This window comes from Rhinoderma darwinii, chromosome 5, assembly GCF_050947455.1.
Source record: "Rhinoderma darwinii isolate aRhiDar2 chromosome 5, aRhiDar2.hap1, whole genome shotgun sequence".
Lineage (NCBI taxonomy): Eukaryota > Metazoa > Chordata > Amphibia > Anura > Rhinodermatidae > Rhinoderma > Rhinoderma darwinii.
This window is the reverse complement of record NC_134691.1, coordinates 293,646,100-293,660,363: the sequence shown is the minus strand read 5'-3', so window position 1 is coordinate 293,660,363 and position 14,264 is coordinate 293,646,100. Positions and strand designations below refer to the sequence as shown.

At 44.2% G+C, this 14,264-nt stretch overlaps 1 long non-coding RNA gene across 1 annotated transcript; it reads right to left on the bottom strand.

The window, feature by feature from the left end:
* Positions 1-6,955: 6,955 nt before the first annotated feature.
* LOC142652961 (uncharacterized) lies at positions 6,956-13,958 on the bottom strand. The gene is made up of 2 exons (XR_012847995.1): positions 13,786-13,958; positions 6,956-7,147 (listed from the first exon to the last, which is right to left on the bottom strand). It is a non-coding gene; the product is annotated as an uncharacterized LOC142652961 (long non-coding RNA).
* Positions 13,959-14,264: the final 306 nt, after the last annotated feature.

Here is a 14,264-nt window from a genome sequence, read left to right as displayed (position 1 = left end):
GTAGGAGCATTGAGGTTCTCCTCTGGCTCCCAGGACCTCTCTTCTGGGCTAAACCCCCTCCAATCCACCAAATAAAAAGTTCTTCATCCTACTTTCTTGGTGTCCAGGATCTCCTTAACCTCGAATGTATCCAATGAACCGCTGGGGGCAACTGCAGGACTAGGAGTCTTGGTGTAGCGGTTCAGGAACACAGGCTTCAGGAGGGAGACATGGAAGGAGTTGGGGATCTTGAGGGTAGGAGGCAGCTGAAGCTTGTTGGAGACAGGGTTGATCTGTTGCAAGATCTCAAAGCGTCCGAGGAACCTGGGAGCAAACTTGTATGATGGTACCCTCAGCCGGATATTCCTAGAGGACAGCCAGACCTTGGTACCCGGAAGAAACCGGGGAGGCTCTCTTCTCCTTGTGTCTGCCCTTCGTTTCATGCAGTCAACCACCAGTAGAATAGAGGATCGGGTCCGCTGCCAGATCTGCAGGAAGTCCCTGAAAGCAGAATCAGCTGCGGGCACCTGTGAGGTAACGGACACTGGGAGAGGAATTCGTGGGTGTTGGCCGTAGACAATGAAGAATGGTGTGGTTCTTGTGGGCTCGCTTGTATGGTTATTATAAGAGAACTCGGCCCAAGGAAGAAGCTGCACTCAGTCATCATGCTGCCTGGAGATGAAGTGTCGTAGGTAGTTCTCCATGATCCGATTGTTCCTCTCGAATCGACCATTGGACTGGGGATGGTAGGCTGAGGAAAAGTCCAACTTTACATCGAGGAGTTTACAGAGGACTCTCCAGAACTTTGAGGTGAACTGAACCCCCCGATCAGACACGATATGCAGAGGTAAGCCGTGCAGGCGGAAGATGTGTTGAATGAAGAGGTTGGCCAGTCGAGAAGCAGAAGGTAGGTTGATCAGCGGAACGAAATGAGCCATGTTCGAAAATCGGTCCACCACCACCCAGACCATACTGCATCCAGCAAAGGGAGGCAGGTCCGTGACAAAATCCATTGCTATATGCTCCAGGGAGCATTGGGCACAGGCAGCAGCTGGAGCAGGCCAGTAGGTTTGGAGTGAGAAACCTTGTAAGCCACGCTCACCGTACAGGACGAGACAAAGTCCATGATGTCTTTGGGCAGCGTGGGCCACCAGAAATGACGGGCAATCAGGTCTCGGGTTTTACGGGCACCGCACGTGACCCACCAGTTTAGAACTGTGTTCCCAGCGGAGGATTCTCCGTCTGTCTGCCAGGCGCACAATAGTCCTCCCCGGAGGGATGTCTCTAACTTGCAGAGGGTTGACAGGGATAATGCAGGACAGATCAATAATATTTGGTGGAGACTCCATGGTGTCCTCTGTCTCGAAACGACCTGGACAAGGCATCGGCCCTCACATTCTTGTTGGCAGGGCGGTAGTGGATCTCAAACTGGAACCGGGCAAAGAACAGCGACCACGTAGCTTGACGGGGATTCAGACGTTGGGCCATCTGGAGATAGGTGAGGTTCTCGTGGTGGGTAAATATAAGGATGGGGTGAGCTGCGCCCTCTAGTAGATGTCTCCACTCCTCCAGAGCCAATTTGATGGCCAGTAACTCCTGATCCCCAATCGAGTAATTGTGCTCTGCAGAAGAAAAAGGTTTAGAGTAATAGCCACATACAACTGGCTTCCCTTTGGGACCTCTCTGGAACAGAAGTGCGCCTGCACCAACAGAGGAGGCATCCACCTCCAACGAAAACTGTCGAGATACATCAGGATGGTAGAGGGTTGAGGCTGACGTGAAGGAACTCTTCAGGCTTTTAAATGCAGATTCTGCCTCTGGAGTCCACACCTTGGCGTTCATGCTTTTTTTTGGTGAGGGTAGAGATGGGGGCTGTCAGTGAGGAGAAGTTTGGGATGAACTGCTGGTAGAAGTTGGCGAATCCCAAGAAACGCTGTATGGACCTTAAGCCTTGAGGACGTGGCCATTCTACAACGGACTTTACGCTCTCAGGATCCATCTTGAGGCCTTGATCCGAGATGATGTAGCCCAGGAAGGGTAGAGAATTTTTCTCGAACACGCACTTCTCCAGCTTTGCATACAGGCGATTCTCCCTTAATCGCAGCAAAACTGGACGGACATGTCTCTGATGCGTTGTCGGGTCTGGAGAAAAAATTAAGATGTCATCGAGATAGACCACAACACATACATAGAGGTTGTCACGAAAGATGTCATTAATGAACTGTTGGAAGACTGGGGGAGCGTTACACAGACCAAAGGGCATCACCAGGTATCCATAGTGCCAGTCTTGTGTGTTAAATGCCGTCTTCCATTTGTCACCCCGGCGGATCCGGATTAGGTTGTAAGCCCCACGCAGGTCAAGCTTGATACGCCCAGTGTAGGAGCAGCGTCTCTGCCTCCCTCTTGCTGAAGACATCCGAAAACTGTGAATAGTGAGAAGGCAATCCTGCCAATGACTGAGGCAGGGGAGGCTGGGCAGGATGGATCTGCCCCAGGCAGCAGTTGAGGCACTTGGGACCCCACTGGAGAACCTCTCTAGAATTCCAGTCCAGAACTGGGGCATGTAGTCAAAACCAAGGCAGACCCAGCAGCACAAGGTTGACGGCCTTGGGCAGGACGAGGAAAGAAATTAGCTCTGAGTGAAGAGCTCCAACTTGGAGCCTCAGCGGTTTGGTCACAGATACATTTGGGTCGGGCAAAGGCAGTCTATTCACTGAGGCAACGATCAACGGCCTCTCCAGGGGGGTTGTGGGCAACTGGAGAAGATCCACCAGGTCTCTCTGAATGAAGTTATCTGCGGATCCAGAGTCCAGATAGGCAGAGACCTGGTGCGTCTTTTCACCAGACACTATGGTCACGGGGATGGACAATTTGGAAGAAAGTCCTTCTCCACCCAGAGTTGTCTCTCCAACCAACCCTGCAAGTGAGGAGATTATGAAGGCGATCTTTACGTCATCAGAAGGGATGGCCTCTGCATACAATGTGAAGTGAATCTGGCATTGGTTCAGAAGTCCCCTGCAGGTCCTCGTGCCTCCATCATAGCGATGAGGTAGTGGCAGAGAAAATCAGGAGTTAGCGCTGCCTGGAGGTGTAGTAGGAGCAACAGCAGAGGTAACAGGAGCAGGTGCCAGAAAGGCTGCAGCTTGCGTATCCAGCTGATGTGCAATGATGTTCACCGACTGGAGGAGTTGGTCTTGTCGTGGCCGGAGGTTTAGCATATCTGCCTGCATGACTTGTGACGTCGTCATGGTCTTGGGTTGACCAGCGGGGTCCATGGCCTGAGCGTACTGCCACGATGGTTATGTGGACCCACTGGGCCGTACCGCCATAGCAGGATAGCAGCTGCCAAACAGGATACCAGGTAAAGTCTATAGTCCAAGCAAGGGAACCTGTGAAAGTTCAGCAGAGTGAAGCGGAAGTGAGCGCTGGCGTCTCCTGAGGAGGAAATGCGGGCCAGCGCTCACTGATCCATGGCTGCGGCCGTCGGGGGTCCGTAATCCCGACGGTCTGCGGCCATGGGTGTCACAATATTGACCATTTTGAGCTAACTTTGTGTCATTTGCCAACTCACTGATTTTCTTCTCTACAATTTCCTAGGTTAGTAAGCTATAGTTATTAGTCAGAAGATTATTACAATTATAGGGAAATCAGAAGATTTACAGTGATTCGTTTTTGAAGCGGAAAATGTGAAAAAAAAAAAACGCAAGGTAAGAAGAAAGATATTTCATTACATGAAGAGCTCTGTATTTAGTGTTAAATAATATAAGGAACTCTACTGCCCTCTGCTGGTAAAACTATATACACACACCTTAAGAATGTGCATATGAATCAAGAAAAAACGTAATAGTTTAATTTACTTAAAGAGGCTCTGTCACCACATTATAAGTGGCCTATCTCCTACATAAGGAGATGGGCGCTATAATGTAGGTGACAGCAGTGCTTTTTATTTAGAAAAACTATCTATTTTTACCACGTTAGGAGCGATTTTAGATTTATACTAATTCGTTTCTTAATGCCCAAGTGGGCGTGTTTTTACTTTAGACCAAGTGGGTGTTGTACAAAGAGTGTATGACGCTGACCAATCAGTGACCAATCAGCGTCATGCACTTCTCCCCATTCATTAAGTCAGCGCATAGTGACACTGAAGTGTTCGCTATGTGCTGTCTTATACTGACACATTAACGTTACTGAAGTGTTTCGACCGTGACTAGACATTCCTTCCAGCCAGGACGGGATGTCTGTTCACAATCCCTGCACTTCGTTAACATTTGTTTGGCACTTACAGCAGAGCAAAGCGTAACCTCGCTGTAACCTGTCGTTTACAGAGACATCTCGCGAGATTACGCTTGCTCTGCTGTAAGTATGCCTTTGCATCTAAAATAAGATAAATTTAAAGACTATGTGCAAAGCTCCTTCATTTTTTTTTTGTGTTAACAATATCCTGACGTTTCGTGTCTACAGCTTCTAAGCAAATCTATGTCTCCATGGTTACAGAATACAAACACACCTATGTAGTCTGATTGTAATGATGGGGGTAGGGAAACGGACAAGTGAGCCCTAATCTACCCGCCACTCTGTCCCTGCCTACTTGCAACGACCCGCCCTAGGCGACGAGGTACAACTGGGCGGCGGTCCCTATGCTCAGTAAGTGCACGAGACAAACAGACAAGGGTAGACAAAGCTAAGGGAAATGGGGCAGTTGCCCACGGCAACACCGTGAGCAACAAGAGTGGTGAACGAGCCGAGTCAAAGCAGGAGAGAACGAGGTACCAAATGCAGAGCAGGAGAGTAGTCAGAAAGCCAGGGTCAGTATGGAGCAGGATCAAATAGTAGATGCTGTAGCTGGGCCAGGAAACCACACGAGAAGAATCACAAGCAAAGGAGGAACAGGAAAGGCAGGTATAAATAGACAGAGGGCGGGAGCTAGCTCCGTCTGGCCAGGCTGCGATAGGCTCTCCCACTCCTAAGCCGGCCATCCTGAGTGGTGGAAGACGGAGTCAGTCTCAGAGACATAGACTCAGGTGCAGACTGATTACCTATGGGCGTATACACAGAAGTTGTGCCTGGCAGATCCTTTACACTGATGCTGTAGTCATGCTCCTTGCTATCTACCTATACTACATGTACTGTACTGCTATCTACCTATACTACATGTACTGTACTGCTATCTACCTATACTGCATGTACCAAAAAAGAGAACGTGAAGCAGCACTCAAATAAAGTGAATTTATTCATCCAACATGGAACCACAACGTTTCACCTCCTCTATGAAGGCATTTTCAAGTGTTTTCACTTGAAAATGCCTTCATAGAGGAGGTGAAACGTTGTGGTTCCATGTTGGATGAATAAATTCACTTTATTTGAGTGCTGTTTCATGTTCTCTTTTTTGGATATCTAACACATAAGGAGAGGTCTCTCCTTTATTTTTGAAGCTTTGCACCAGCCTAGTCAGGCATTTGTTCACAGTGCTGCTCCAATCCTCTGCTTTTTTATACTACATGTACTGTACTGCCCTGTACCTATACTACATGTACTGTACTGATCTCTACCTATACTACATGTACTGTACTGATCTCTACCTGTTCTACATGTACTGTACTGATCTCTACCTGTACTACATGTACTGTACTGATCTCTACCTATACTACATGTACTGTACTGATCTCTACCTGTACTACATGTACTGTACTGATCTCTACCTGTACTACATGTACTGTACTGATCTCTACCTATACTACATGTACTGTACTGATCTCTACCTGTACTACATGTACTGTACTGATCTCTACCTATACTACATGTACTGTACTGATCTCTACCTATACTACATGTACTGTACTGATCTCTACCTGTACTACATGTACTGTACTGATCTCTACCTGTACTACATGTACTGTACTGCTCTCTACCTGCACTACATGTACTGTACTGATCTCTACCTGTACTACATGTAAAGCACCGATCTCTACCTGTACTACATGTACTGCACTGCTATCTACCTGTACTACATGTACCGTACTGCTCTTGACCTATACTACATGTACAGCACTGATCTCTACCTGTACTACATGTACAGCACTGATCTCTACCTGTACTACATGTACTGTACTGCTATCTACCTGTACTACATGTACTGTTCTGCTCTCTACCTGTACTACATTTACTATACTGCTCTCTACCTGTACTACATGTTCTCTACTGCTCTCGACCTGTACTACATGTACAGCACTGCTATCTACCTATACTACATGTACTGCACTGCTCTTTACCTTTACTACATTTACTATACTGCTATCTACCTATAATACATATACTGTACTGCTATCTACCTGTACTACATGTACTGTACTGCTCTCTACCTGTACTACATGTACAGCAGTGATCTCTACCAGTACTACATATATTATACTGCTCTCTACCTATACTACATGTACTATACTGCTCTCTAGCTGTAGTACATGTACTATACTGCACTCTACCTGTACTGCATGTACTGTACTGCTATCTACCTATACTACAAGTACTGTTCTGCTCTGTACCCGTACTACATGTACTGTACTGCTCTCTACCTGTACTACACATACTATACTGCTCTCTACCAGTACTGCATGTACTGTACTCCACTCTACCTGTACTACATGTACTATACTGCTCTCTACCTGTACTACATGTACTGTACTGCTCTCTACCTCTACTACATGTACTGTACTGCTATCTACCTATACTACATGTACTGTACTGCTATCTACCTATACAACATGTACTGTACTGCTCTGTACCTGTACCAGTATGAGCTTTTCCTATAGGCTCCAATTTCTCAGTGCAAATTGCACTGTATCTAAGTCATAGGAGTTCTGTTCAGTATAATCCTGTGAAGCTTTGAAAAAATTGGGATTCACTTTAAGATGTACAGTAAATACGTATCCTCTTTCAATCACTTTGTAAAATTCTTTCAATCTCAGTGAAAAGCGTGGTGTACTTTTTCCTGCATGTTTGTATTTTTCTTGGAATTTTGTCAGCAAGACATCAAATCAGTTCTAGAAATGTTCCATCCATCACCCCAACCTTATTAATCATTAACACGGCAGGTACAGCGATTGACTGTTTCCAGGCACAATGCATTCTTGAAGCTGATCCAGATCTCTGGGTTTCCAGCCAGAAGCAGTTCCTATACAGCACAAAACAGAGAAGTAAATCTGATATCCGAGGAGGCCAGGCCATTAAGAATCGATTCTGATAGAGCAAAACATAAATACGCTGTAAGCCTGTGTCACATAGTCTATAGGTAGTGCAGATATATTAAAAGCAGTTTCGGTGAAAAACTCTCCAGCTGATGAGGCTTTTAATAAACATCTGGTATTCAGCCTAATAAACTGTTCAGGTGAGCAGACGTTTTAATGCAGGAAAAATTAAATATTAGAAAGTCGACAATATTAACCTATTTTTATACATCCACTAACTAGTAAAGTGGATATGTTTTGTTAAATTGGTGCACCTTTGAAGCCCAACCCACATAGGTGGAGCAGGGAGTCCAGAAATATGGTGTTTAGTTAAAAATTATGTGTTTTTTTTGTTGATGTCATTAGAAGTGCAGTAAGGCCAGTACCTGCGGCTGTAACACGGACACTAAGATGTGTCCACATTACGGCTGTCTGAATGTGGCCTTACTAATTATTACATAAGGTATGCCTTAACAGTCATTATCCTCAAATAGCCCTTTGTTAGGCCCATGATGGTCGCATTAAACCGTTGGCCCAGGCGGATGATGGGGACAAAAGAAGCCCCCTTCCTTTGTTGATGGCGCAATTATTTTTGCAGCATTTACAAGGGTGAAATGGCCAGGATCTGAGTGTTCTTCTATCCCGGCCGTTGCCACGAGGTGAAGGCTGTCATTCACAGTCGCAGCCCATAGGTAAATGCCTGGGCATCAAGTCCCAGTTGCCTGTGCTGTACATTTAGGGTGCAGGGTGGGAAGTGGTAAACATCAAATGACAAATACGTGGCAGAGAGTCTATAGTGATAGAACTGTAGTCCTGAGCTCTTGGGCATATCCATCAGGCTAGCAGATATAGCAGTTGCTGAAGAACACAAAAACTGAGGGGGCATCTTCGCTCAGATAGGAGATGCAATTAGTGATCATTGTGGATGATGGAAAAGGAGTTTGAGAAAATGAATGCAGATTACTGGCAGACCAAAGAAGAGAGGGGGATTAGGTAGAGGGAGCAGTGCTACATGCCGATTCCTTTGCAATTTTTAACCCCTTCCCACCGCAGCTGTTTTTCGGATTTTCACTTTAGTTTTTACCTCCCCACATTCCAAAAGCCGTAATTTTGTTATTTTTCCATCAATATTGCCGCATAAGGGCTTATTTTTTGCGGCACAATTTACTGTACCATATAATGTAGTGGGAAACTGGGAAAAAAATATTTGTGGAATGGAATAGGAAAAAAACTGTGATTCCTACATTTTTTGGGTGGTTTTGTTTTTACGGCGTTCACCGTGCGGCATGTGAACTTTATTCTGCGTGTCAATACGATTACAGCGATACGAAATTGATTTTAGTTTTTTTTATGTTTCACTACTTTTAAAAGGAAAAAACTGATTGTTAAAAATAAAATTTGAGTTTTGTCGCCATAACTTTTTCATTTTCTGTCGATTTAGTGGTATGAGGCTTATTTTTTGCAGGGCAAGCTGTAGATTATATTGGTACCATTTTGGGGTACATGAGACTTTTTGATCACTTTTGATTGAATTTTTTGTGGGAGATAAATTGAACAAAAAAAACAGCAATTCTGACGGTTTTAATTTTTTACGGCGTTCAACGTGCGGACTAAATAATGATATTTAGTTCAGACTTTTACGGATGCGTAAATATCAGTTATGTTAATTTTTTTACATTGTGCTTGAGGGAAAATGGGAAAAGGGTTTTATTTCTAGCTTTTAAATTTTTTATTTATTTATTATGTACTGCAATACTAATGTATTCCACTATATCATGATACGGAGAGTCTTCTATGAGGCCCTCATAGGAGAACGAAGATGGCGGACCTGAGGGCCTTCTTCAGGTCCCCAGGCTGCTATGCCAACCAACAGCACCCACCAATCACGCTGCGGGGGGAGGGGAGGTGTCGTTTGAACGTTACGGGGAGTCACCCCCCTGCTTTTAGTAATTTAAATGCAGTGGTCGCTATTGACTGCGGGCTCCCGCTCGTTACCCAGAAGTGTCGGCTGTAACACACAGCCGACACGCTCATTCTATGGGCTCGCTCCAAACTCCCCCACCCGATGTTTGCCGTATATGTACGGCGGATGTCGGGAAGAGGTTAATGAGGATTTAGCGGCGGATTTCACGAATTACTTTGCAATTAATTAAATATGCGACATTAAAACAACCGATAGGATTTGCAGTGGATTTAAAATTCCGCAGCATGTCTGGAATCCACTGCAGATTTTTTACATTGTAAGTGAATGAGGTTTGTTAAAACACCATTCACTTACATCGTACTGTATTATGTCGCTGAATTTCTGTGTGCATTCCGCAACCGACATTCTGCAACAAAAACTATGTATGAACCTGACCTGAGCCGTTCTGGCACCGGGAAATTGTTGCAGTTTACAGGAGTATAAACTATTTTTTTTCACAGTATATGTAATAGATTAATATAGGGATTTGGAATTTATCAAAATGTACATGCTGAAATGCAACACATGTTTTATTCCTGCACTGTTATGAGGGATGAAGTAGAATCCTAACGAAAAAAAATCCAGAACTTTTCAAGGAATGATCATATTCAAAGAGTAATATTGCCACCTTGTGGCACCTCAAAGAACTTCAATTACATTCTCATGATTTTTTTTTTCTATATTATACTTTACCCCTTCCCTTTGTACCTGATTAGTGCTTCCTTCTTGTATTATTATTTTTTTGTTTTTTTATACATTGTAACCCTTACAGAGGCTGAAGCCCGCAGCCTATGAGAATGCAAGGTGACTACCTACTTGAATAGGCTTTAATGTAATGTGGTGGTCACCTTGCTAAGAGAACGACAGCATCTTTTTGCCTAACAATGATTATTTAGGCACAAATAACTTCCTGTGTGGAAAGTCATACTCCCGCCTGTCAGTCACTCTCACAGAACTAAACACAGCATAGCACTAACTTATCAATGAAAGCAGAAAACTTGCAAAAGAGAAGCCAGTAGGACAAAAACAGGGCTCAAAAATAAAAAAAATGTGTTCTTCAGGCTTGAGTTGTTCTCTGATATAGCCTGTCAGCTGGTAGCCACCACTAGGGGAACCACATCTGCATTTATACGGATCTCATTATCAATGGGTCAATGGGCGTTTTGTGAATTTGTGTGCTGCAAGCTCCCCCTAGTGGCAGCTATAGGCTGCAGGCAGACAGAATTGTGTTATTTAACCAGTTGCGGATCGCTCATAGACTATAAACGTCTGGGCGGTCCGCATTTAACTCTGCAAGGACATTTCAGAGCATCCTGCAGAGTTAGCTGGTTTGCCACTCCTCTGTCTCACGGAGCTTCTTGTGATCGCTGTGATAACCTGTCACAATGATCACATTGCGCGCCAACGGTAAGGAGCTCCATTAGGCCCCATGCACATGAACGTGCTTTTGCGGTCACAATTCCCCCGAAAATCCACGGTAGACTAGCGGCACCATTCACTTCTATGGGGCCATGCACACGACCGTGGTTTCTACGGTATGTGCATGGCCCAGGAGCCTGGACCGCAGAAAAAACGGACATGTCTTATTATGGCTCGCGGTTGACCCTCCGCTCCTGGCCGACCCGAAAATCATGGCCGTGTATATGGCTATGGTCGTGTGCATGATGCCTTAGACCACAGTCTATAGACAGCTGTATCCTGGAGCTTCATCCAGAGACTCAGTGTGCAACCTCTGGTCCCCACGGAACATGGAAGCCAAAGATATCATTTAACAACTGTTGTATCTCTGCCCAGAAGGGAATTATGAGGTCACACCTCCACCAGACATGTAGTAAAGAACCAACAAATGGGAGACACATTGGGAAATAATTTGGATAAGCGGTATACAGTCATGCACGGTGGCTCAGTGGTTAGCACTATTGCCTTGCAGCACTGGGGTCCTGGGTTCAAATCCAACCAAATACAACATCTGCATGGTGTTTGTATGTTTTCCCTGTGTTTGTGTGGGTTTCCTCCAGGTACTCTGGTTTCCTCCCAAAAACATACCAATAGGGAATTTAGATTGTGAGCCCCAATCGGGACAGTAAAAAAAGAGGACCTCTGTACAGCGCTGTGTAATATGTTGGTGCTATATAAGTAACTGAAATAATAGTATTCGGATAACACAAACCTCCCTTAGCTATAGACAAATGCAATATTTTCGTAGCAACCCTCACCCTTTTACCATTCCAAATAAACCTCGTAAAAATAGTTTGAATACGCCTCAATAGAGATTTGGGAACCGGAATAGGAAGGTTTCGAATGTAGTACAACACCTTAGGAAGCAATAACATTTTGGAGGCAGATATGCGACCCATCCAAGACAAAGGAAACCTGGAGTAAGATACGACATCTTTGTTTAAAGTGTGCATCAAGGTATTATAATTTATCGATACCAACTTACTACAAGGATAAGTAAGAGAGATACTTAAGTAAGGAATCATTCCCTCAGACCATTTAAAAGGAAAGTCCCTTTGCCTTGATCTCGAAGAATCTTAGTACTTCGAGCAAATGCTTTCCTCCTGGCTAGGGTAGCCGCAGACAGGTCAGCAAATATGGAGATGTGGTGAAATCTTGCAGGTAGGGCAGGTTCAGCACGAGAAGCCTCCACCAATCTCTCTTTAATGTGAAAGAAATGGATGTGTACTATGACATTCCTCGGACCTGAAGAAGGCAAACTTTTCAGCTTAGGTAAGCGATGAGCCCCATCAATGATTAGATCAGTTGGAGAGGCAGAAGGGAGCAAACTCGTGAAAAAGTCCACCATGAATTCTGAAAGTTGATCCGCCTTCATTTGCTCAGGGATACCTCTGAACCTCAGGTTGTTCCTCCTGGAACGATCCTCGATATCAGCAAGCTTAGCTTTAAGAGATTCAAGATTGTCTTCCATAGCAGTGGATACATCCACAATTTCATTATGGGCTGCAGTGAGTTCAGACATTGTTTGCTCTATATGAGAAGTGCGTTCTCCCAGTGAAGTAACCTCCGCCTGCATGTTCCCCATTGCTCTCAACAAATCACTATGCAACGATTTGTGCAGGTCAGCCAACAAAAGTTTCATAGTAGCTACAGTCACAAGGGACTCCGGACTAGGATGAGCAGGGGGTTGCAAGGGAGGGGATGAGGGAAGATTAGAGCAGTCATCCCACGCAATAGGAGTTGCTTGTAAAGAGGAGCAAGAGGAAACGGAATTAGACAGGAGAGATTCAGCCATCCGCCCAACAGCTCGGCGCTCGGTGCCATTTTGGGAGGAATCAGAAGCCGGGAAAAACGTTGTCAACTACATTGGGCTTTTCTTTTTTCGACCTCTCACATGCTTTGATAGATCCCAGGTGTAGCAGGGACAAGGTAGGAAAGTTTGTAAGGCTAATGAGCTGCGTAGTGCCGCTAATATCGCCGTTCCAGCAGGAGCTCGGAGATCACACGTCCGACTTCATGCAATGCTAGCCACGTCCCTCTTGTGGTATGTTTTTATATGTGCATATCTTTTTGCTGGGTATATTTTTTTCCTTCATTTGTGCCTACCCATTGTTGTGCACAGTTTGAAGTTTTTGCACATTTTTGCTTTTTCTATTTGTGCATTTGCGTCTCTAGGTCCCACCTCTGTACCAGGTATCCACTATAAAGAATTGGCTAGACCATTAATAGGATATTTAGGGTACAGGTTGGAGTCGTCCCTTGAGTAGGGGCGTTACTCCAACTAGGAAGGGTGACCAGATAGGGTATACCAGGGTCTGTTGTTTTTCTTGTTCTCTCAACTCAATTAACTAAAGGGGAAAAAAAATATTTCACCCTTATTATTATTTTTTGCATCATTGTTTGGAGGGATAATAATTTTCCCCTTTTTTATCCAAGTTTATGTTTTACTGTGTGATTTTTTTTGATCAGCTGATTTTTCTGTGATTTCTTTTTTGGCTACATAATCACTGACTATACCTTTGTCCTGCTAAAGCCGCTATATTTGTTTGGTTCTGTGAGCATACTTGATTTCACCAGTGAGGAAGATCTGGCACAGATTACAAGCTTATGGCTGATATCCAAGGAGGGACATGTAACAGAAGGGGAATGTGGAAACATATCGTCAAAATGCGTGGGCTTCATGGCGACACAGGGGCGCCCACGAGTCATGGTATACTTTTAGGGGTTAGAGGTTATTACTTTGCGTTTCCTGGAAGCCTAAATGTTTATATTAAATGCTTGAGGTCTGAGGTGTCTTAAGAATTAATAATGACTATTCCTACAGTGATTCAGGGGTTAACCATAATATTCATTGTGATCTAGAGAGGTTAATGGTAAAAACCCTGGTACTCTAGGGTAGAAAAAGGGTTAATGTCAGCATTCCTGATGGTCTAGGGCAGTGTTTCTCAATGACTCCAAGCCAAGTATTCAAATAGATCATATCAAAGTTCCCCCAAGGCTATGATCATACCACATACTGAAAGTATTAAAAGAACTGCATGAAGACTGGTCGAGTACCCCCTAGAGACATGGCATGTAACCTAAGCATAGGCCATCATTGTTAATATCCCGGTGTACCCATTTAAGGACAATCTTCCATTCCTCCACCTTCTTCCCCTGTCATACTTTTAATGGTAAAAGGAGCTCATATCTTTACTGTTTGGACTCGGAGGGTTCTGGCGCTGAGAGCTGCTTTATCCATTCCTATGCAGCATGTGACATGGAAATGTGATCACTGGTGAATTTCTTGCCCAACAAATCAGTGGTTCTGCAGGATCTGGTTTTTAATTCTTGACAGAGATAATATTTTGTTTGTCAGGGAAATAAAATGATTGGTTACTAATATGATGATGTCACATGATGATGTCACAATACTGGGTCTATTCCTGCCAGTCCATAGGCTCCTCCTTCTCTCATTGATGTCCATGAATATTCATAATTGCTATAATCATGAATGTCTTCATTCTGATATTTAAAAATGAATTCAGAACAAAATCTTGCAGCTTTAGCACACAATAAATTTATATATATATATATATATATATATATATATATATATATATATATATATACACATTGTATATATTTATTTAAATTTTGCCTGT